The sequence below is a fragment of the Sapajus apella genome, unplaced genomic scaffold (genome assembly GCF_009761245.1).
Source record: "Sapajus apella isolate SASKATOON/1434 unplaced genomic scaffold, GSC_monkey_1.0 scaffold1, whole genome shotgun sequence".
Classification (NCBI taxonomy): domain Eukaryota; kingdom Metazoa; phylum Chordata; class Mammalia; order Primates; family Cebidae; genus Sapajus; species Sapajus apella.
The window spans coordinates 15,030,357-15,052,162 of NW_022436941.1; the positions used below are offsets into that span (position 1 = coordinate 15,030,357).

At 35.6% G+C, this 21,806-nt stretch overlaps 1 long non-coding RNA gene across 1 annotated transcript; it reads right to left on the minus strand.

The window, feature by feature from the left end:
• Window positions 1-4,610: 4,610 nt before the first annotated feature.
• Window positions 4,611-20,851, minus strand: LOC116541512. Its single transcript, XR_004264847.1, has 2 exons — window positions 20,773-20,851; window positions 4,611-4,697 (listed from the first exon to the last, which is right to left on the minus strand). It is a non-coding gene; the product is annotated as an uncharacterized LOC116541512 (long non-coding RNA).
• Window positions 20,852-21,806: the final 955 nt, after the last annotated feature.

A 21,806-nucleotide genomic window follows, 5' to 3' on the forward strand; every position in this document is an offset into this window, starting at 1 on the left:
AATAATGATTGCTTTTAACTGTAATAGGTGCTAAATCAGTGCTGTACCATCATATTCATGTTTATTGTGCAGGGATCCAAAGACCACCTATATTTCCAAATATTATCCCATATTTTCTTTCAAGATAAAGCATGTTTTCTAAGAACGAAGATTTAATCTAGAAGACCAACTAGATCTATTGTGTGTATGCGATGGAAGTATCAGGTTGGAGTGTAAAACAATTGGTAATTAATGTGTAACCCAATTAATTTGGTTAAAAGATAATCAGTATGACCAGCTCAGGAAACAGTTCATTTTATTATTTCAATCAGCAATTGAATTAGATCCATTCTGCAATTACATAATCAATTTCTCAGCAGTAGACTGCATAATAGCTAAAAAACTATCAGCCACTTACTTAGAGCTATATTGATAGGTACTATTTTAATTACACATCACTAGCTCATCTCCCAGGATGCAAACTGTGCTTTTTTTGTATGTGTTATAAAATATATATGTTCTAGTATCCAAAAAACGAATCTATGATTTAATAATTTCCAAGTCTTATTTGCAAAATAAAAGTTAGTGTATTTCTGAATTATTCATTCTAGTCGACTGTTGATTTTAGTACACCAAGCTGTGTTCATGATTATGCTTTAAATGTGGTCAACTATTTTTCATATCTTCTCTCATAAGGATGGCTGTGTTTCAGTTTTCCTACCACGTTTTATTATACTTTGCATTTCTAGTATATTCATTGCCTTAGAATTAGATTTTCATGAATATGACTGAATTTTATATTTAGATTTTCAAACGGTGGAAGAATTCACTGCACTTAAAAACTCATTCCTTAAATTAAAATACAGTAGGAAGAATATAACACTTCATTGTGGCTAAAGTTAAAAATCGTTAATTTTAGTAGATCATTTGTTGCAGTACTAGTTCTATATTGATTCCCACTCTTTACACACACAAGGTTTTTAATAGATAAATATTCAGAGAACACTTAATCTGCTATATCAGAGACATTTCACATCCTCAAGAAGAACCACATCATAAAGACAGCTATTCATATGCCAAAGAGACAGGAAAGGTTCTCAAGGATTTACTTAATCCATAGCTTTATAATTTAAACTTGAGTGGAAAAACACTTGTGGTCTAACTTTTCCTTCTCCTGTTCTTTTAAATCACCAAGAACAGCATTATTTGGTAACATGCAGAGTAACTATCCCCTTTATCTTGGTAATGCTCTTCACAATTTTCATAAATCTCTGTATTTAAATTTAATATTTAAATTAATCTCCATAGAGACCTAAAATCTCATCTTCCACCAAATTCTCACTGCCTAGCAAATATTCCAAAGAAAAGTATTGCCTCTTCACAATCTGCTGGCAAACGGCTTTTCCAGGCTTCTCTCACATCTACTGTTACTCTAAATGAGCCCTGAACCGTATTTTCTCTACTATATACTATATGCTCATACAGTCGCTAGGCCTGAAGACATTTTCTTGTAGCTCAGTCTGCTAAACTCAAGACTATTTCTATTTTACCTCCTTTGTAAAGACTTCCTTTATCACACCATATCCAGAAGTAGCACACCATTTCTACTTTTCTCTGGTATTGTGCATCTCCTGCATATTACTGATCATGTACAATGCCACTTGAGTACGATTTGATCGAATATGTGAATTGTAAAACATGTAGAAGGTAAATGACAAATGTTTGTTGAAAGTATAATTGGGGGCTGGGACCAACCAGCATAAGGGAGGCCACCATTTCTTGAAGGTACATTCTTGGCATCAGGAATGGACAATTCCCTTTGTAACACAGATTATAATTCTGAGAAAAATAAGAATCGCTCTCATATTGCCCAGTGAAGACCAGTGTGGTGGTTACATGGTCAGAGCCTACCTCAGCATTGACTTTTGCTAAGAGTACCTCAGCTTAGTTTTCAGAGTGGTATGTCTTAAACTGTGGTCCATGGACATCTTTCATCAGAATCCTCCTGAATACTTATTGGAAATGAAGCTTTTTGACCTTGTGAAGGCAGGCCCCAGGAATTTAAAATTCTAATAAGTACCCCACATGTACCCAGCTGATTCTTACATTCATTTAAAGTTTGAGACTCAGGATTCCAGTCCAACATTTAGCTTGGTAGATGTTAATAGGAGAGATTTTTTTTTAAAGCTCTATGGTGAGATATATTTAAGAAACTCTGTGTTAGCAGTAGTTAAAAGAGTTTATGGCAGAGCTTCTTAGAACTGTTAGTAAGCTATGTGTTGTGAATATTCACCATGGGAGCATAGTTTATCATGATTTTCTATGGTAGGAATCATCCTCTCCAACCAGTTTCTGGGAAAATAAACCTCAGGAATTTGGCTCCAGCAGATGTTTTTCAATCCAGAGTCAGCTGTGTGTGATTTGTTGGACAAATGAAATTGGTCCATCGAAGGTGATGCAATGGACCCCTAACGATCTCTTAATGTTAGTATGGAGATAGGATGAGAGAAATAGGCTTTGGAGAAAGAGAGACGCTCTCTTCTTTTAGCTAGTCTCTTTCTGCTCATTTCTTAATAATGCTATTTGCTTTTCTGTTTTTGTCTTACTTTTGAGGCATTCTATCTAACTTTAATTTCAGCAATACTGACTGTAAGTGGTGTGTGTGTGTGTGTGTATGTATATGTATAAAGAGGGGAGAGAAAGATAAAAAAACTGTATACTCCTCATAATCCTAATAATATTAGAATATGACTTTTTACATAGAAAACTGGACTTATGTTCTTGCTTTGGTACTATGCATATGAGTCAAAATTGCATAGCTCTTCACCTCTAAAAAACTAGCAAGACCTCATTACATAGGCCGAAAAGTAGAATAAATGTAGTTCCTAAAAATGTCAGAATAAAAATTTATAATCTGATAATTTACAGTTCATTCCTTGGTTTTAGTGTGTAAAGGATGAAGATATCTAGTGGAAACAGATGAATTGGGTCAAGTAAGATTGGAACCCATTAAAATTCTAGCCTGAACCTTGGAGGACTGGAGAGCTCGGCCACCCAAGTGATATATTACATAGGCCATTATTTGCCTCTGTGTTTCCTAATTTTTTCATCTAACCAAGAAAATGGAAGGCTCAAAAATCCTCCCCTAAAACCCTTCATTTTGGAATCTATGTTGGAACATTTAAGAAGGGATTGAAAATCACTGGGTAATATTTGCCTATTTGAGGTTTAAAACAAATCCTTAACGCAAAGAATTTTGAATGAATCAGATTCTTAAATTTATCCCATAACTCACTTTGTTATAAGATGCCTAACCTCCACAGGTATGTTTCCATTCAAGATCATTACTTCAACATTAAAACAAAGGCATGAAAACGAGCCTGCATTAACTAAGTATTCAAAGAGGGAAATCTGCCTGCTTTTCACTTGTTTGGAACAACTCATTTCAAAAGATCCAGTATATTTATATGCACAAAGCAGTATCCCCTTAATTATAATTTATTTTTGCCTATTCAAGAAAAAACACAACAGATGTATTTCTACCAACTCTTGGACGGTCACATGGCAAAAGAACAATTGCATGAATTCTTCAAATAAATGTTCAAGTATTTTGACATAAATACTTTTTCAGCATATCCTTGTTGCCATATTACAGCATTTAACCCTAATGCTATCTTTGTTGAGAATGCAGATGATGAGCAAGATGGTTTACATTCTACTCAGATCTCTTCCCTCTGTGATCAGTAAGTATCAGAAACAGAATCATCTACAGATAGCAGAGCAATTGCATTTTAAACGTCACATAGCTCCTTTATTATTCCAGCTGGCGTGTGGAAAGAAAGGTCCCTCTGTTAATGAGACTAACACTGCCAGTCCCATTATAATAGATTTAAGCAAATAAATAACATGTTTGCCATTTCTGCTCTTGTTTTTCAAGCACTATTTTTGTCACTGATCTCATTGCTACAGACATTTCAGTGGAATAACTATAATTGTTGCAGGGCTTAGGAAATGAAAATTACACATGGAGTCCCTATTTATTCTAGATAATTCAGCATATTAATCCAAATTGTCCTCAAAGCCTGTCCTCCCCAGGGTTCTTGCTCACACTTTCCATTAATGCTAACATGACAGAAAGATACAATAGGTTAGGTTCAGTGGTTCACTAATGTGTGGCAATACCTATTGCACACTTGACAAGAGAGAAATAATAGCCATGTTACTTCAAGAGGCACAAAGTCTCCTGCAAGCCAGAAAAGGGATAGTACAAGATCCATCTAAATTATTGCCAAAATTGATTCAAAATTAGGACCACTGATCTCTGGTGTTATGTAATTCAGGGAAATTAAAAGTCCACTAGGAAAAATTCCCCTCTGTATTGAGAGGCTATAAATATCATTTTATGGAAAAGTCATGCTTTTCTAATTGCTTCAATAAGTCAGCATGTTTAGACACCAACTCTGTGGCTCAATGGGCAAGCCACACTATATGATCCATTCAATCTTACTCCTTTCCAATTTAGCCACTCTCATCTAGGCACTGCATGAGTCATATTATAGTTCTTTGACATATTGAGCTTTCTTTTCGCTATCTACAGGTTTTCTGTAGCTAACCTAATGAGTAGCACATCTTTTTGTTTTTGTTTATTTGAGAAGGAGTCTCGCTCTGTCGCCAGGCTGGAGTGCAGTGGCAGAATATCGGCTCACTGGAGTCTCTGCCTTACAGGTTCCAGTGATCCTCCTGCCTCAGCCTCCCAGGTAGCTGGGATCACAGGCACATACCGCCATGCCTGGCTAATTTTTGTATTTTCAGTAGGGACGGGGTTTCACCATCAGGACCATGTTGGCCACAATGGTCCTGATCTCCTGACCTCATGATCCGCCCGCCTTAGCCTCCCAGTGTTAGGATTACAGGCGTAAGCCACTGTGCCAGGCCGAATAGGACATCTTTTAAATATTATCTTGTACTGACGACTCCCAAATCTAGAGTTCTAGCCCTACCTGTTCCTATAACTCCGAATCCAAATATCCAACTGCTTATTTGACTTTGCTACATGAACGCTTAAAAGACATCTCGAATGAGTGTCAAGTGAGTCAAAACACAACTCATTATTTACATGTTACCAAAACTGATCTTTACTCACCATTCCTGAATCAGTAAATAACTATCATCCACCCACTTGTTCAAAGCAAGTCTCAGAAGAATCCTAGGTGTCTCTGTTTTCTTTCTTCATGACTTCCCAACACACATAGAAACAGCAACATGTAGACCTGTTGGTTCTTCCTCCATCCTATCCCTCAGTCTGCTCACTTTTCTTTCCTCCACTACTAACGGTGTGGTACCAATTACAGTTTTCTTTCACCTGGACTCTTTCAATAGCTCTTGTCCAATTCCTCTCTCCCTCTCTCTGTTCTCCCCTTCCCTCTCCTCTCCTCTCTTCTCTTCTTTGTTTCAAGGACAGAGAACTTCCGTACCTCATTTTATAATCAACAAAGCCAGTCTCCTAAACTCCTCTTGAACATAAAAAATAACAGTGGAAATGGCATTTAACATTTTTATCTTACAGAGAGCTATTAAAGCTCAGAGAATAAAAAATGTCTTGTACATACAGTGATTTAAATGCAGAGTTAGACAATACATCAAAAGGTTTCTTGAGGTACAGTCAGTGAACCTGGAAACTCTTCTATATAATAATAACAAGCATAAACTTTGTTAATTTTAAGTATTTTTAAGTCTGCTGTATTATAATAATCAGATAGCTAATTATAATATTTATATGGCTAAGTCGTGTGTTGTTTTATTTTCGTTTAGTGAGGATATAAGAACTACATAATTCTAAATATTTAAGGCCTTTCAGAATTATTCGTCTATCTAAAGACAAAGTAATACATACTTTCAGTTATCTTTATTGCTCAGTAATTTAAGAAGTAATGCAACTTAGAATCACTTCATTTATAAAGGAAACAAATTATTTCATCTACCTAGGATCAGGCAAATATCAGATTAGTTTACAATGCATAGGTAAATAGCTTCGAGGAGATCATTTTGTACTGTAAACACAAAGTTTTTTTCTAAATGTATTATCTGTTTTACTTTGTTGTAGTTGTTATGTTGTTTTGAGGTGTTTGTTCTGGGGCTTTTTTTGGTGGGCAGAGGCAGGAGATACAGAAACAGTGACATATCTGCTCATTCCAAAGCTGAAAAGTAAAATCAATATTACTCAAGAAGCAACTCTGAGCCTGTTTATCTCAGTGTATTTTCTTCTAAGCTGCAGTAATGAGCCTCTAAAATTGTTAGAGTATACACAGATAATAATCAGTGAGTTTTTTCACATAGCTTCTGGAAAAACTGCTTTGTGTTCCAGTTTTAATTAGTGTATTATTATCCATTGCTAATTTGAGGGATTTAGTCTAGAATTAGTGCACAGCTGCAGAGAATGCAAGCACATGAATTGCTTGGATTAGCTGGAGTTCAAACAAAGGGGAAGGAGTAAATGAGGGGAGATGCAACAAACCATATCCTCCAAATAACTTCCAAAATTTCCCAGCTATTACCTATAATTTAAAAGTAAATTCCTCGATGGGAAAGAAGCTGTGTTTCTACATCTGGATTGTTTTACAATAACAAAATATAGAATTACCTCTTTTTTTTTTTAAATAGTTAAGACATTCAGAAAACTAAAGAGAATAACTTAACATAGACTCACTTAACTACTTTCAAGATTTGACAAATATCAAAATGTTTCCTTATTTGCTTTACATTTTTCTAAAAGCAATAAAATTCTGCAGAAGCAGCTAGGACCCTTTGGAGTCCTCCTAAGCCCACTCTTCACCCCATTCTCTTCTCTCTCATCACAGAAGTAACCAGAAATCTAGAGCTAGTGCAAGTACTCCCCACCTAGGTGTTTATATTTTGCCAGATGTATGTAGATTTACAACATGTACAGTTTTTCTTCATGTTTACACCTTACGTAAATGATAACATGGTATATACATTGTACTACTGCATCTTATTTTTTAATCCAACCTTATGTTGGGATGATTTCTCCATTATGAAACATATACCATTGAGTGTTCATTTTCACAGCTATAACAAAAATCATGTCTTTTTAGTGTACATGTGCTGTGATAGGAATCATTTAGAGCAGAGTTTCTCAAGCACAGCAGTACCACCCCAGGAGCATTTGGAAAAGCAAAAAACATTCTTTATATGACAAAGTATTAGTTTCCTAGGGCTGCCATAACAAAGTGCCACAATTGGGGTAGCTTGAAGAATAGAAATTTATTTTCTCCCAATTCTGGACGCCAGACATCCAAGATCAAGGTGTCAACAATATTAGTTTATTCAAGGCCTCCCTCCCTGGCTGTAGAAGCTGTCTTCACGTGGTCTTCCCTGTGGAATATGTCTCTTCCTGTCTCCTCCTCTTAAAAGGACACCAGTCATGTAGGATCAGACCTTACCCTAATGACCTCAGTTTAATTTAATTACCTCTTTAAGACCCTATCTCCAAATGCAGTCATATTCTGAGGTACGGTGGGTTACAACTTCAACATATGAATTAGGGGATGGGGACACAATTGACCCCCCACAACACAGGTTGCTACTGGATAGAGCGGGCAGGGTCCAGCCAAGAAACCTGAACATCTTGCAATGAACAAAGGCATGGTTCTGCACCCTGGATTGTCAATAGGACACTCCTTTAGGATGTAAACCAGCAAGTAGAATTCTTGGGTTGGAAGCATTCATCTGTGGTTCAACTTTATTACGTACTATCAAAATACTCTTCAAATAATTATACCAATTTAAATTCCCAAAAGCAGCATCTAGAAACTCAAATTTCTTCCATCCTTGCAAACAGTTGATGTGTTCTCACATACCTGACAACATGGGTATGAACTACTGTTCATTGCTTTACTTTTCACTTCTTTGATTCCAAATGAGGTTAGATATGTCTTGCATATGAATAGGTATAGGCATCATTCCAGTTGTCTGCTCTGTGAACTACTTTTGTATAACATTTACCCATTTTTAATTTTGTATTTATTCTTTATATTCTAGATAGTGTTCTTTTGTTGCTTCTACATTTTTCAGATACCTTCTCCCACCATGTGATTTATCTTTAACTTTGCTTCAGGTGTCATACTGAAGAATAGTTCAATGTAGTAATATTTATTAGTAATTTTCTTCATGTAAGTGGTGTTTGAACTACATGTAAGAAAGCATTCTCCCAGAATCATAAAGATATACTCTTCTATTTCTTTTTAAAAATTCAAAATTTTGCCTTTCAAATTAAGGTCTTTACCTAGATTTTATTTTTGTTACTATGCAAGGTAGGAATTTATTTAATTTTTCAATATGAATAGACAATGAGCCCATCATCAATTAGTGAATATAATTTTCCTATCTCTCTCAAATAATAATTTCCCAATTAAGTATGATTCTATTTCTGAGTCCTCTACTTTGACCCATTTGTCTACATGTCTATGCTACCATCTGGAATGTCATAACTGCTAACTTTTTGATATGTCTTACTGTCTCCTAGGGAAATTCTATCTCCCTGCTGCTCTTCAAAATTGCCTTGGCCCTTACTCTTCCATCTGATTTTTGAATTAGCTTGTCATGTTAATGATAAGGAGAAATACATGGGAATTTCCTTGAAATTCAATATATAGATTAAATTTATAGATTAATTTGGGGGATAAAGTCATCCTTAAATATTAAGTCTTCCCATCATAAGTTAGTCTTTTTCAAAGTTATGGCTTTAAAATAAAATATTACAATTTATTCACATATTATGCGTCTTTAGATTTATGTATATTTATCTTAAAATGTCTGTTGCTGTTATCAATGTTATGTTTTCTTTGATAAATTATTATGTTGGTATTAATGGGTTACTAAGGAGGTACTTTTGATTTTTGAATGTTGGTCTTAGATTCCAGCACAGTTACTAAATTATCATTTTAGTTCTCACAGCTCATCCCTAGATCTTTTCTTTCTTTCTTTTTTTTTTCTTCTTTCTTTCTTTCTTTCTTTCTGTTTCCCTCTATTTCTTTCTTCTCTCCCTTCTTCCTTCCTTCCTTCCTTCCTTCCTTCCTTCCTTCCTTCTTTTTTCTTTCTTTCATTTAAGTAGCCTTAGGGGTACAGTGGTTTTGGTTACATAGATGAATGGTATAGTGGGGAAATCTGGACTTTTAGTGTAAATAGTGTACATTGTACCTAATAAATAATTTCTCATCCGTCACCCCTTCCCCTTCCGAGTCTCTAATGTCTGTTATGCCACCCTGTACGCCTTTGCATACCCACAGCTTAGTCCTCATTTATAAATGAGATCACTCAGTGTTTGGTTTTTTATTTCTGAGTTTCTTCACTTAGGATTCTTATATTTCATATGTAGATAGTCGTATCAACCACAAATGATCAAACATTTTCTTTTTTAAATTCTTATTTCTTGTTTTCATATTTGAACATTTGCTAGAGCCTTTGTAAAAATATTGAATTAGGTCAATTAGTATATTTAATTTCTGTCTTTCAATGAGAATGCTTTCAAGTTTAACCATTAAGCGTAAATGTTTGTTATAGGTTTTTAGTAGATACGCTTTAACACTTTCCTAATCACAGTTTGCAAATAAATTTTAAAGATTAAGCACTTTTATTTTAACCCCAAAATTCTGTATGTATGAAAATTATCGAATGGTTCATATCATTTAATCACTTAATGAGGCGAATTTTATTATTGGTACTTGAATTCCTAGGACAAACCTTAACTAATAAAGCCATATTATTTATTGTTATTTATTTTGAGATAGATTTGTTTTTCTCATAGTTTATTTGCATGCATTTTCATTAGTATAATGTATCTACAATTTTCTTTTCTTCTAGGTCCTATTTAATTTTAATTTTGTATCAAAGTTTTACTAGTTTCAGAAAATACTTTGATTAGTACTGCAGAGACATGTACTTACTTCACAACATCTCTCTCAATCTCTGTTTTCTGTATCATCAGGAAATCTCTGATGATACTCCGGCATATTTTCTGCTCACTCTTTCCTAGGTGTGACTATGCTGTAAGCTCTGGAAGGGCTGTCATGCTTTCATATGAAATGCTTCTTATGACATTATGCATGCACAATACTGAAGCCTGATACAATGGCTTTGGGTCTAGTCAAAGAGATATAAACATAAGTGCTGCATGAGATCTCCAGGAAGGTCTCTTAAGAGAGAATGTGTGGACTTTAAGTCTTCTCCTTTCCTTCTGTGCAGCACATGGGATGTGATTGTTAGAACTCTACCAGCCATATTGAACCACAGCATGATCTTGAAAATGGAAGCCCACATATTAAAGATGGTGGTAGGGAAGATTAGAACTTGGCTGTCTGAAGATACTGTAAAGTTGGCCTGGCATGCCAGTCATGAAAAGTGTTATGTATATGTGTGTGTAAAGAAGTTCTGTCTTGTTTAAGTTGCTGTGCCTTTAAGGTTTTTAGGTGTATACAACTGAATATAATGCTTATTCATACTGGTAGTATTTGTATGTCTTTTATTTTAGTCACTGAAAGAATGATCTATTATTTAGTTTGTTAACAATTTTCTGTAAATCTTTTGGCTTCAGTATGTAGTTTGTTTCCTTCTCAGGAAAAGGGGCTCAAGGTAAACACAGAGTTGCTGCTCTTCAAACACTCATGAAGAAGTAGATCTGCACGGCCCAAGGAGTGGACCATGGTGCTCAAGTTTGCAAGCTACTCAGATAGAAATAATCTACTTAGGAAACAATCAGTAATAAAGCCATAGAGTTTCAAAGCATGACGTATAAACAGACCTGAGAAATTCAGAGCCACAGCAGTAGAACTAGAATATCTTTTTCTGCAGTTGGGCTCCAGTGCACCAGCCACTTCGTACTCATCCTATCTGACCAGCTTGATGTTATTGATGAAATGGCTTCATGTGACGTTCTGCAGGGCATCCATTAGAGGAGTTTCATATAGGGCAGAAATAGTCTTGCCCTAATACCTTCACCATGCTCAGGCATTAGTTGGGAGCAGTTTGGGATGAATGGCCTTGGCATGAATCCCATGAGGGATATGGAGATGCAACAGCTATAGGCTGGCAGTCAATTATCTCATCTCCTTCCCTGGCAGTAAGTTCTTTTGAAGGAAAATCTGGAAGGCACATCTCCCTGACTGTCACAGAGCCTAAATTCCCTTTCGTCTGATGGTAGTAAGCAGAATAGTAAACATGCTATATGACAAATGCTATATCTGATATTATACTTGATATTAAAACTACTATTAACACCACAACTAATTATCTGGTTATTATTGATTAGATTATTTAGTGAATTGTTACTTGATCATTATGCATGCTATTTTTCTTTCTGTTTCTTTTTCAATTCTATTTTACCTGTTTTTAATGTACTGTATTACATACAATCTTGGTTTTCAAGAATTTTATAAACACAGGACACTTCTTCATCAGTAAATGTTAGATGTTTTTTTCCCACTTTCAAGGATGTAAAAATAAAAATTGAACAAACATTCAAGTAGCAGAGTTCTTACAATCAGGCATATTCAACCTGAATTTCACAAAATAAAAAAAAAATTCTCAGCAAACAATTTGCAAGTACAAAAGAAAATAATAAAGAGAAAACAGGAGGAATCATCGTGATAATAAAACATCCATTATCTCCCATTTTCTTCTAGTGAAAGCACAAAAAGTATTCCTGTCCATATGTGGAGAAAATATGGGAACTACAAAAATGTACACTTTTCATCTTGTTTTGTCTCGCCAAGACCAATTCTGAAGGGAAATAAAACAGAAACTGAAAGGTACGGCAACCCTTAAAATCTTAAGAGTCTTCTAGGGACACTAACATCTATGATTATGTGTATAGTGACGGGATGTTAAGCGGGGATAGAAGTCAGGAGATAGGAGGGAATTTGTCAGAAAAGCAAGGTTTTAAGTTCTCCTGCTGTCACCTTCCCACATTGCCTTGGAATAGTCTTTCTTTGCTTGCCTCATCTCCACATGTCAGGCTCACCTTGCCTGTGTTAGAGGAGTGTTAGCAGGCTAGCACAAACAACCTATTGGGTAAAGACCTAAGAGAAATGATACAGACGCATAACACTTCAGTCTCTGACAAAATTTCAAACCCTGTCTTTCATTTACTTTGAAGATATTATGTATAGATTTTTAAATTGTGTCTCTGTTAATGCTTTAATTAAGAGTCCTTTTGAGTGCATTTCCACTGTATGTAATTTTTCTTAGTTTTCATTCAAGTTGAATTATTTCTTTATGAGTATAGTTATTGTTATTAAATACCAGACATTGTATATGAACAATTATTTTTTAATTGATTTCTCAACCAAAAAACTGGCAAATAAAACCTGGAAACATAGGAAAAATAATATATCAGGACCAAGTGGAATTTTATAAAAGCTGATTATAAAACTTGAATGAAAAAGCAAAGAAAGAATAGCACTCCTGACCAAAAAATGGAAAAAAATCAAAGTTGGTAAACTCATAGTACCTGAACTACTGAAAATCTACAGCAATTAATACAGTGAGACAAAGTGAAAAGACAAGAAGATCAATGGAACAGACTAAATAAATAGTCCAATGGCATGTATCCCATACACTGCCGAGTAGGTTCGCTGTTTTAAAATAATCAATATATTTTACTATGTCAACAGGCTAAAAAAGAAAAATCATATAATCTCAATAGATGCATAAAAAAGATTTGACAAAACTGAATATCTGTTAATGATGTTTAAAAATAGTTTCTCAGTAAAATATGAATTAAAGAAAACTTCAACTAAATAAAAAATCATTGATTTTAAAAACATGCAGCTAACATTATACTTAAGGGTGAAATACTGAATACTTCCCCCTTAAGATTAGTACCATGGCCAAAATGTCTACTGTTTTCACTTCTGTTCAATGCAGGTACTAGCTACTGCAATAAGTAAGAAAAAGAAATAAAAGACATCTGGATTGGGAAAGAAGAAATATAACAGCCTCCATTCACAAATAACATGACAGTCTGCATTAAAAATCCTAAGAAATCTATAAAACAGCTACTAGAACTGATGGGTAAGTTTCAAAAAATCACTGGGGACAAAGTCAATATATAAAAATCAATTATTTCAACATACTAGCAATAAAAAATTAGAAACAAAACAGTGCCTTTTACAATAACATTAAAATATGAAATACTTTGTAAGAAATCTAACAAAATATATATAAGATTTGGCTGTGAAGAACTATAGAACAATTTTCATAGATTGGAAAAATCAATATTGTTAAGTACCTAATTCTCTCCAAAAATGTTCTATAGATTTGAAGTCATCCCAATTAAAATACCAGCACACTTTTTCATGGAAAATCAATCAAAAAGCGGATTATAAAGCCTGAATGGTAAAACCAAAGAAAGAATAGCACTCCCCACCAAGCAATAGAAAGATATCAAAATTGGTGAGCCCAATTTTGACAGTGAGACAAAGGGAAAAGACAAACAAAAAGATCAATGGAACAGACTAAATGAACAGTCCAGAAAGAGGCCCACACATATACGGTAAATAGACTTGCAACAGACATTCCAGGCAATTCCAAAAAGAAAGTAACATTTTCAGTAAGTGTTATTAGAATAATTGGACAGCCGTACGCAAATAAAACCTCAACCCGTATATCACATCATGAATGAAAAAGGATCACAGACTTAAAACTGTAACATTTTGGGGGGAAAAATGCATAAGATAAAAGCTTAGTGACCTTGGGTTTGGTGAAGATTTCTTAAAGTAATAAGCAGAAACCATAGAAAAGTGATAAATAGGACTTCATCAAGATAAAATTTCTCTACTCTTTGAAAGACTTTGAAAAGGCAATGAAAAGACAAGCCATAGGCTAGGATGAAATATTTTCAGAGCACCTGTCTAATAAAAAAGAAAAAAAAAAACTTGCGTTCAGAATATATAAAAAACTTTCACAACCAAATAGGCAAACAAACAAGCAAAACAAGATTTGAACGCCTAAGAACATAAACGGACAGAAAATAAGCTCATGAAAAGAAACTCGGCGTTAGTCATGAGAGAACTGAAAATTAAAACTGCAAAGAGATACCACTACATATTTAGAATAGCTGTTTTTCTGTTTCTGTAAAGAAAAAAAATCTGACAACACCAACTGCTAGCCAGTATACAAAGCAAACAGAACTCTCATATATTATTGGTTGGAAGGCAAAATGATATACTACCACTTTGCAAAACCAATAAACAGTTTAAACATATAATACGCTCCAATAATCCCACTCCAAGGAATTTACCCAGGAGAAATAAAAATATGTGTTCACACAAAAATCTGTACAAAAACAAATTTATCAGCTTTGTTTAAAACTACCAAAAACTGAAAAGCACTTAAATGTCCACAAGCTAATGACTAATAAACTGTTATACATCCATGCAATGGAATACTACTCAGTGGCAAAGGAGAACAAATGACTGCTTTATGCAAATACAGACATGAATTTCAAATGCATAGTGTTAAGTGAAAATATACAGATTCAAAAGTCCAAAACTACAGGATTTCATTAATATGACATCCTAAAAAAGAACAAAACCATAGTGACAAAAACCAAATCAGGAATTGCCATGGACATGGTGTGGAGGAAGCAGACTGATTACAAAGGGACATGAGGGAACTTTGGAGATGACAGAAGTGTTTCATATCCTTATCATAGTGGCAGTTAAATTAGTGTATGCATTTATCAAAATGTATAGAACTGTGCACTAAAAAGGGAGAATTTCACTGCATGTAAATTGTACCTCAATAAGCTTCATTTGAAAAAAAAATCAATCATTTAAGGACAAATATAATTTTTTACATTGGTGTTAGCACACAACTAGCGGCACTAGCAATCTGGAATTACTGCAGTCACTAAAATTGGATCAAAGTGACTGGAGGCTGGTATAAGTCCCTGCAACAGCTGGGCTGCAACTACATCAGCCTTTCTACTCTAGGGGATGGAGGAGGGACTTCAGAGTCCTAGCACAAAATGTGTGAGTATCCTAATCCTTCATGATCCCTGGACTCCAATTTTTGTCCCTATCATTTTGCAAGTCAGTCACAGTCCTGCTCAGCTTCTTAGCTTCTCACTTGCCTTTTAGAATTACGAGCTGCTGTTGGGAGAAACTGTCTCCAAGACCTGGGCTTATTTTTCTGGGTTTCTTGTCTTTTCATGGATCTTGTTTCTAAAATTCTTCACTGTTTTGTTAGCTATCAGGTATCTTCAAGCAAATATAATAGTCATTTTAAAATGTCCAAATTGTACATTCATTCTCTTTTATTTTTTTTTCTGCTTTTTTTCTACCCTCATCTTTACTCCAATATTCAATCTCCTTGTGAGAGCTAATTTACCTATTCCGTCATCCTGCAGGAGAGCTCTGCCTTTCCAGTGTTTATTTTCCAAGGGTGTTTTAGTTATCACTATTTCTTTTCTTTCTTTTTTTTTTTTTTAGTTATTACTATTTCTAATCAATGGAAAAGCGGATGTCCAGGGCAAGAGTTTTGGGGATTTTTGTTTGTTTGTTTTGATTTTTAATCGAGCAACAGCCATTCATTTGCCTTCCACCGAAGAAAACTTAGTGTTGATCATATATCTATAAGGGAGTCTATAAATGTAGTTATAGATGCACAGCCAAGGAAGAATGAGACACCAACTGCCTTTGCCACATGAAGTTCCCAAACAATATGCTAAATTAATATTGGACTAGTTCATGGACTCAGAGTTCTGCTCTTCATCTGAATCCTTAAGATGACAATATTTTTTCTCATTTTGCAGTGTTTTTTCAAATAGTTCATGGTGAAATTCAAGAATTTGTCTTATAAGAAAATATCTATCCGGGCTTATCCTTTGGACAATTTCATGGCTTCTGGTCTATTTCTCCTCCTATAGAGAAGATCATGCTTAACTCCTAATCTAATTCCCAGGGTTTATCAAATTTTGTCTACTGCTGTCCTGCTGGCCTGAGGTGAATTCTTTGCTTGGTCCTGACCCTGCATTTGCTTTGCATTTTAATTCTTGAATGTTCAACACCACCTCCCAAAGCAACCCACTGACGCTGTGCTTAGATTTCTGCAAGGTCCAGTAGACAATCTCTTTCTGTTCACAGTCAGAAATCACAGATGGTGTGAAAGGAAGGAGGAGATAGTATTGTGCTGCTTCAGAATGAAACTCCCTCAGTCCTGAGAACAGCTGCCTGACTGGTTTTAGTAAAGACAATTTTCTGAACCAGGGGAAAGCAGTAGGGAAGAAGTAAAGGTTTTTAAACCATTCTGCAGTGGACTGGTCTCCACTGTTTCTAATTATAAGGAACCTGGAAGTCATTTTAGTTTTTGTTGTTTTAATTCTAAGATAATTGAAAGCTCCTTCATTGTAGTATTAATTAACTTCAAGTCTACCTTTGGTGGCAATATGAGAATTCAACCTTTCTGAGTTTTTAAAATAATATTTTAGTAGGAAAATTGGGATAAGCTGGGATAATGACTATTTTCTTCGCTCTATTTTAAATCAGAATATTATTATGTTTGGCTATATTTTACATGTTTTTTTCATCACTTAATCTTGAATTATTTTTTGAGATTTTATTCCAACTCTTCAACCTTCTTTATCCAGCTTAAGGTCACTAAATATAAGACTCCCTAATGTCTATAGTACTTGGATAAACAAAAATAAAATCAAGGGCACAACATCGAAATGTGAATTACATTATGCATTGAGAATGATTCAGTATCTGACAAGCCAGATGAATAATAAAGCAGCATCAGAAATACTTTCCACTGGTATCTTCACAAATTCAGAAGACCACCTCACGTGTACCAAAGGCCCCATTTTATGCCAGTCTGTTAAACTCTGGATGCAAGCTTTTAACATAAAAATGAAACAGTTACATAACCATGTAACCATGTGATTTCTTCTTTTGTGTGGGTGCTTTTTGTTTTGTTTTGTTTTGCCTTTAAACCCAGTAAGTTGTTAATAGTTTAATATCTTCCTTTGGGATAAAAGAAAAACAAAAGGAGAAAGGACAGGTTAGCCTCTTAACATAGTCCCCAAAAAAGGACAAAAATGGAGCATCTTTCATCTTTCATGGTTATTATTTGTGGGACTATAATTAAATCCTCCAGAATAATCACTGTAATTCACATACTACGTTTAAGTTACTCTCACTCTTTTACGACATCAAACATAATGGTCCTTTCTATACCTATGTAAATAAACCTCCTCCACCCAGTATCTTGAAGAATCAATGTGACATAGCTCCAAAACTAGACACTCCATTAAATTGATGAGTAAATAAATTATAAAGATGAGCGATCCTTTCTAATTTATATGCTACTTAAAGGTGTTAAAATGTAAAACTTGCTTATAACATTTCCAAGCATTCCACTCATCTAATTAAATACAATTCACGTTTGATGGATAGATTTGCTATTTATATTTATATATCAATGACTGCTTCCTTTACAAATGGCTAAACCACACTCAAGTAAAGCAAACACAGAAAATGCATGATTACTCTACATTTCCAGCAAACCTACGGATGCATTTTATTTTATACACATTGGCAGAATGCAGCCCTTATGTCTTGGAACAGGAAATTCACAAGCCGCCAAAGGGGAAGAGATAGTTCTCAATTTTTGTCTTTAAATATTGTCTGTGTCTTTTCTTTGTGATTCATCCAGACTTTTGTTTCTTATTTGTACTTTGTTTGTTTGTTCCTCTGTGAGTTGGATGTTTTTGTTTTTCATATTAAAGGGATGTCCATAAAAGGTTATATTACCATTGAAAATACTTAAGCTCTGTTTTTCCCCTTTCAGAACAACATATCACTTCATTTTCCTAAATGCACTCAGCTTTTGCGGGTTTTCACATGTGTTACTTGAGAATCTTGGCAGGTCTGGAATTTTATGAGGATAACTGCACTAGAGGTTGCTTTTTTTCAAATCTTATGGAGAAGTTTCTCTCCACAGCTCTACAGGCTCAGGTCACAAGCTTTCTTTGCAGCATGTCAGGAGGCAATTAGAACATTTGTTCAGGCTGGAATGCTCTCTTCTCTCAGAGGCTGCTCTTACTGAATTTGTTGGGCTTTTAATGTAATGTTGAAATCTGTTCCTGCTTGACTCCTACAGCTGGTTTTGATCAGGCTCCTCTAAAGAGGAAGTTTCAATTAGCACAGCTCCAAATGTGCTCGGGAGGTATATTTTATGACTACTCAACTAATAGCACTCTTTGTTCCTAGTGGTGTGTGACTCCTTAACAAACACAGCCATTCGTGTGAGTCACGGAGTGACTTTATAGCAAGGCTAGGCTTTGCCAAAACCAGAAGAATGAGACAGCCAAATTGAATTAGTGGCTGAAACACATTAATTTATGCTAGATAAATGTTATTGTGGTCCCGTGGGCAAGTACTCAGGTCATAGGCTTTATGAACTATTTGCAGCAAGAGGACTTGGTGGCAGTAAATCAGCTCTAGAGCAGGACTTTGCAAAGGACTTACAGCCACTTACTCTCCTGTTTCCTTAAATTGCTTCTGCCTTTCCCCTTCCTTCCATTGAGACAGCTCACCATTTCGTACACATTTTGTGATATTTAACATATAAGCAGTTGGATTAATGATTTGTGTAGGCTTTGCCTGACTCTAGTTGAGATGTGGCCATCTATTATGCCTGTGGCCCTCGCCACAGGCAGCTGTGTGTTTATCATTGCAGACTACGGATCTCAGTGGGTACAGAGCTCTGGCTTAGCACCAGCTTTCGGAGTCCGTGCAGCTGTGCCATAAATGGAAACCTTGATGTCTCAAACACAGCACACACAACCAAGTCCTGACAAGGCTGTTTCTCTTCTGGGAAGGAATTAGATCCACTTAAGGCTGGATTATTTCTAGAGCAAGAAAAGTAGAAATAAGTGTTTTCTGGCTGCAAATTGTGGCAAGTGAGAGATGACGCCAAGAGAGAATTATGCATAAATGATAGTGTTTAAACTTGTTTTTATGTGTTTAAATGTGTCTCTGCCAAAAATCTGACAAGGCCTCTCTGTTGGCATTTTTTCAGAGAGAGACCACTCACACACTAAACATTTTCTTAATAAAGAAATAATTGTAAATCACTGGCATCTAGGCAGGTGATAACCAGTTTACCTTCAACATGATCTCTTGCAAAATCCAGGGAAAACAACAGGCTGGGTAAAGAGTGATGAATGACTGCCTCCTTCCTTCCAAACCACCGAAAATGTCAGTGAATCAATCAAGGCCCTGGAAATTTAGTGCCATGGATAAGGGACTAGGCTTCAGACTTACTTCTAGGTTTTAATACTGATGGTACCCTTACTGGCTTGGCAATCTTGAGCAAATTGCCACTCTCTCTCTGTGTCCTCACATATGAAATAGAGACAATGGTAATATCTACTTCTCAGGGCTCTTTAAAGAAGTTCATGAATGTAAAGTATTAACAAAGGGAATGAGGAACAAGGTTAGCCCTCAACAAACAATAGCTTGCATTAATTATTGGTGTTGCTCTTATTACTGCTGTGCATCCAAAAGAAGGCCATCTTTATCTTCTATTTTAATTCCCCATTGGCTAGTGGGAGGAGCTGCTGATACTGTAGAGGTTGCCTTTTCCTGGCATAATCTCTCCTTGTAGATGTAAGAATACCCAAGAGCCACCCACCATATTCTGTTCAGCCCGTTGACCTTGACCTGCCAAACCCTTTAGGCTTACTCTGCTCTGATATTTGCTTTTTCTGTTTGAAGACAGCAGCTATGACATTCATCATAAATATCTGGCATAGAGCAGAAAGGCTTGACGCATATCAGATTCTCGTCACATTTCTCCTGAATTCAATTTCATGTTAATGAATGGCTATGCATGTGCTTAAAGCTCTATGTCTAGACTCCAGGGTAAAATTTCCCCCAAATTCAGCACGATTTCCTAAGATTAGATAAATGATACCTTTTTCAGATTTCAAAACCAAAAAAGTTGTGTACCATTTAATCCTAGAAAAACAAAAGGGAAAATAAATATAATCTAGCCCCGGGGCCATTAAGTTTTCTGAATTAGTTCAATCCTGCATATGTTGCTCTAGCTGAGTTCCCAACTAAAACTCATTTAACTGTTTGGATTTAATATATCTGTTGCTTTGCAATCATTACCTAGTTACTTGGTTGATTTAAATTTAAAAAACACACACACACAAATTTAGTCAAAAACCCGTCTCTGTGTATGAGCGCATTAAAATATGTTTTTGTTCCCCTTCCCATTTTAAATTAGAGTTCCTTAAGATCAGGTTGTGTCTTCTCAAACTCCAAAAAGTGTCTATAGCACCTTCTAAAACATGTACCTACTGAATGTTACATACAAGTAATGTATGTGGCTTAATTTCCCATGGTCAATTTAAGCTTCTAAGTCATCAAACAGAATTTCTTATCCTATGGATTTTTTAATGAGTTACTAAGAAAAATTAAGTATAATCTAATATGGAAATGGATGTTGGGCCTCAATACCTGAGCTTTTAAAGAATGTGTCATCTTCAATATTAAAAGCTCCACAGGAGCAAGGATTCTTAGTTCTTCCTCCCTAGTTCATCCCAGTGCCTAAAATAGTCTTCTGGCACACACGACCTGAAGTATTTAAAATTATTTTATTTTATTTTATTTTATTTTATTTTATTTTATTTTTTGAGACAGAGTTTCACTCTTGCTGCCAAGGCTAGCGTGCAATGGTGCAATCTTGACTCAACACAACCTCCACCTTCTGGGTTCAAGCAATTCTCCTGCCTCAGCCTCCCAAGTAGGTGGAATTACAGCCATGTGTCACCATGCCTGGCTAACTTTGTATTTTTAGTAGAGACAGGGTTTCTCCCTATCTGTCAAGCTGGTCTCAAACTCCCAACCTCAGGTAATCCGCCCACCTCTGTCTGCTAACGTGCTAGGATTACATGGGATTACAGGCATCAACGACTAAATGCCTTTTTTTTTTTGAGATGGAGTCTTGCTCTGTTTCCCAGGCCAGAGTGCAGTGGTGCGATCTCAGCTCACTGCAGCCTCCGCCTCCCAGGTTCAAGTGAGCCTCCTGCCTCAGCCTCCCAAGCAGCTGGGACTCCAGGCATGCATCATCACACTCAGCTAATTTTTGTATTTTTAGTAGAGATGGGGTTTCACCATGTTGGCCAGGCTTATCTTGAACTCCTGACTTCGTGATCCACCTGCCTTGGTCTCCCAAAGTGCCAAGATTAAAGGTGTGGGCCACCACATCAGGACGAAATAATTATTGAGTTAACAAAATAGTGGTTGAACAATAAATTAACTCTTATTTCTTCCCCATGTTTTTTACTTCAAATGACATTTTCTTCTTATTTTTTCCTCTACTCCTTAACCGTGTATTTTTTTTTTATTATTGAAATTACCTTCTCAAGGATCAATGTTCATGGGAAAAAAAGACTGATAGTATTAAACGTTTTATAGTAAACAAATGGTGAATTCTGCATAAGAAGTTGTCTCATGCTAAGGCTACTGGTTTTTAAACCACAACCAATAAATGTGTTTTTCTCAGGCACTTTCTGCGTAGCTCAAAGTGCTAAGACAATTCCTTGGTATATGAACAGACTAGAGTCAAGTGTGTGACATGATGAAGAGCATCTGTCTCGGGTCAGGAGTCATGGAGGTTCATAAGCTTCCCATGAAGATGGCTAATCAATAAAAGTTCTATGCTTAGGATTTTGTACATTTTGTTAATTAGGGCAAAGCAATCGGCCTTTGTGGCAATTACTCAGACAGTGATGTAAA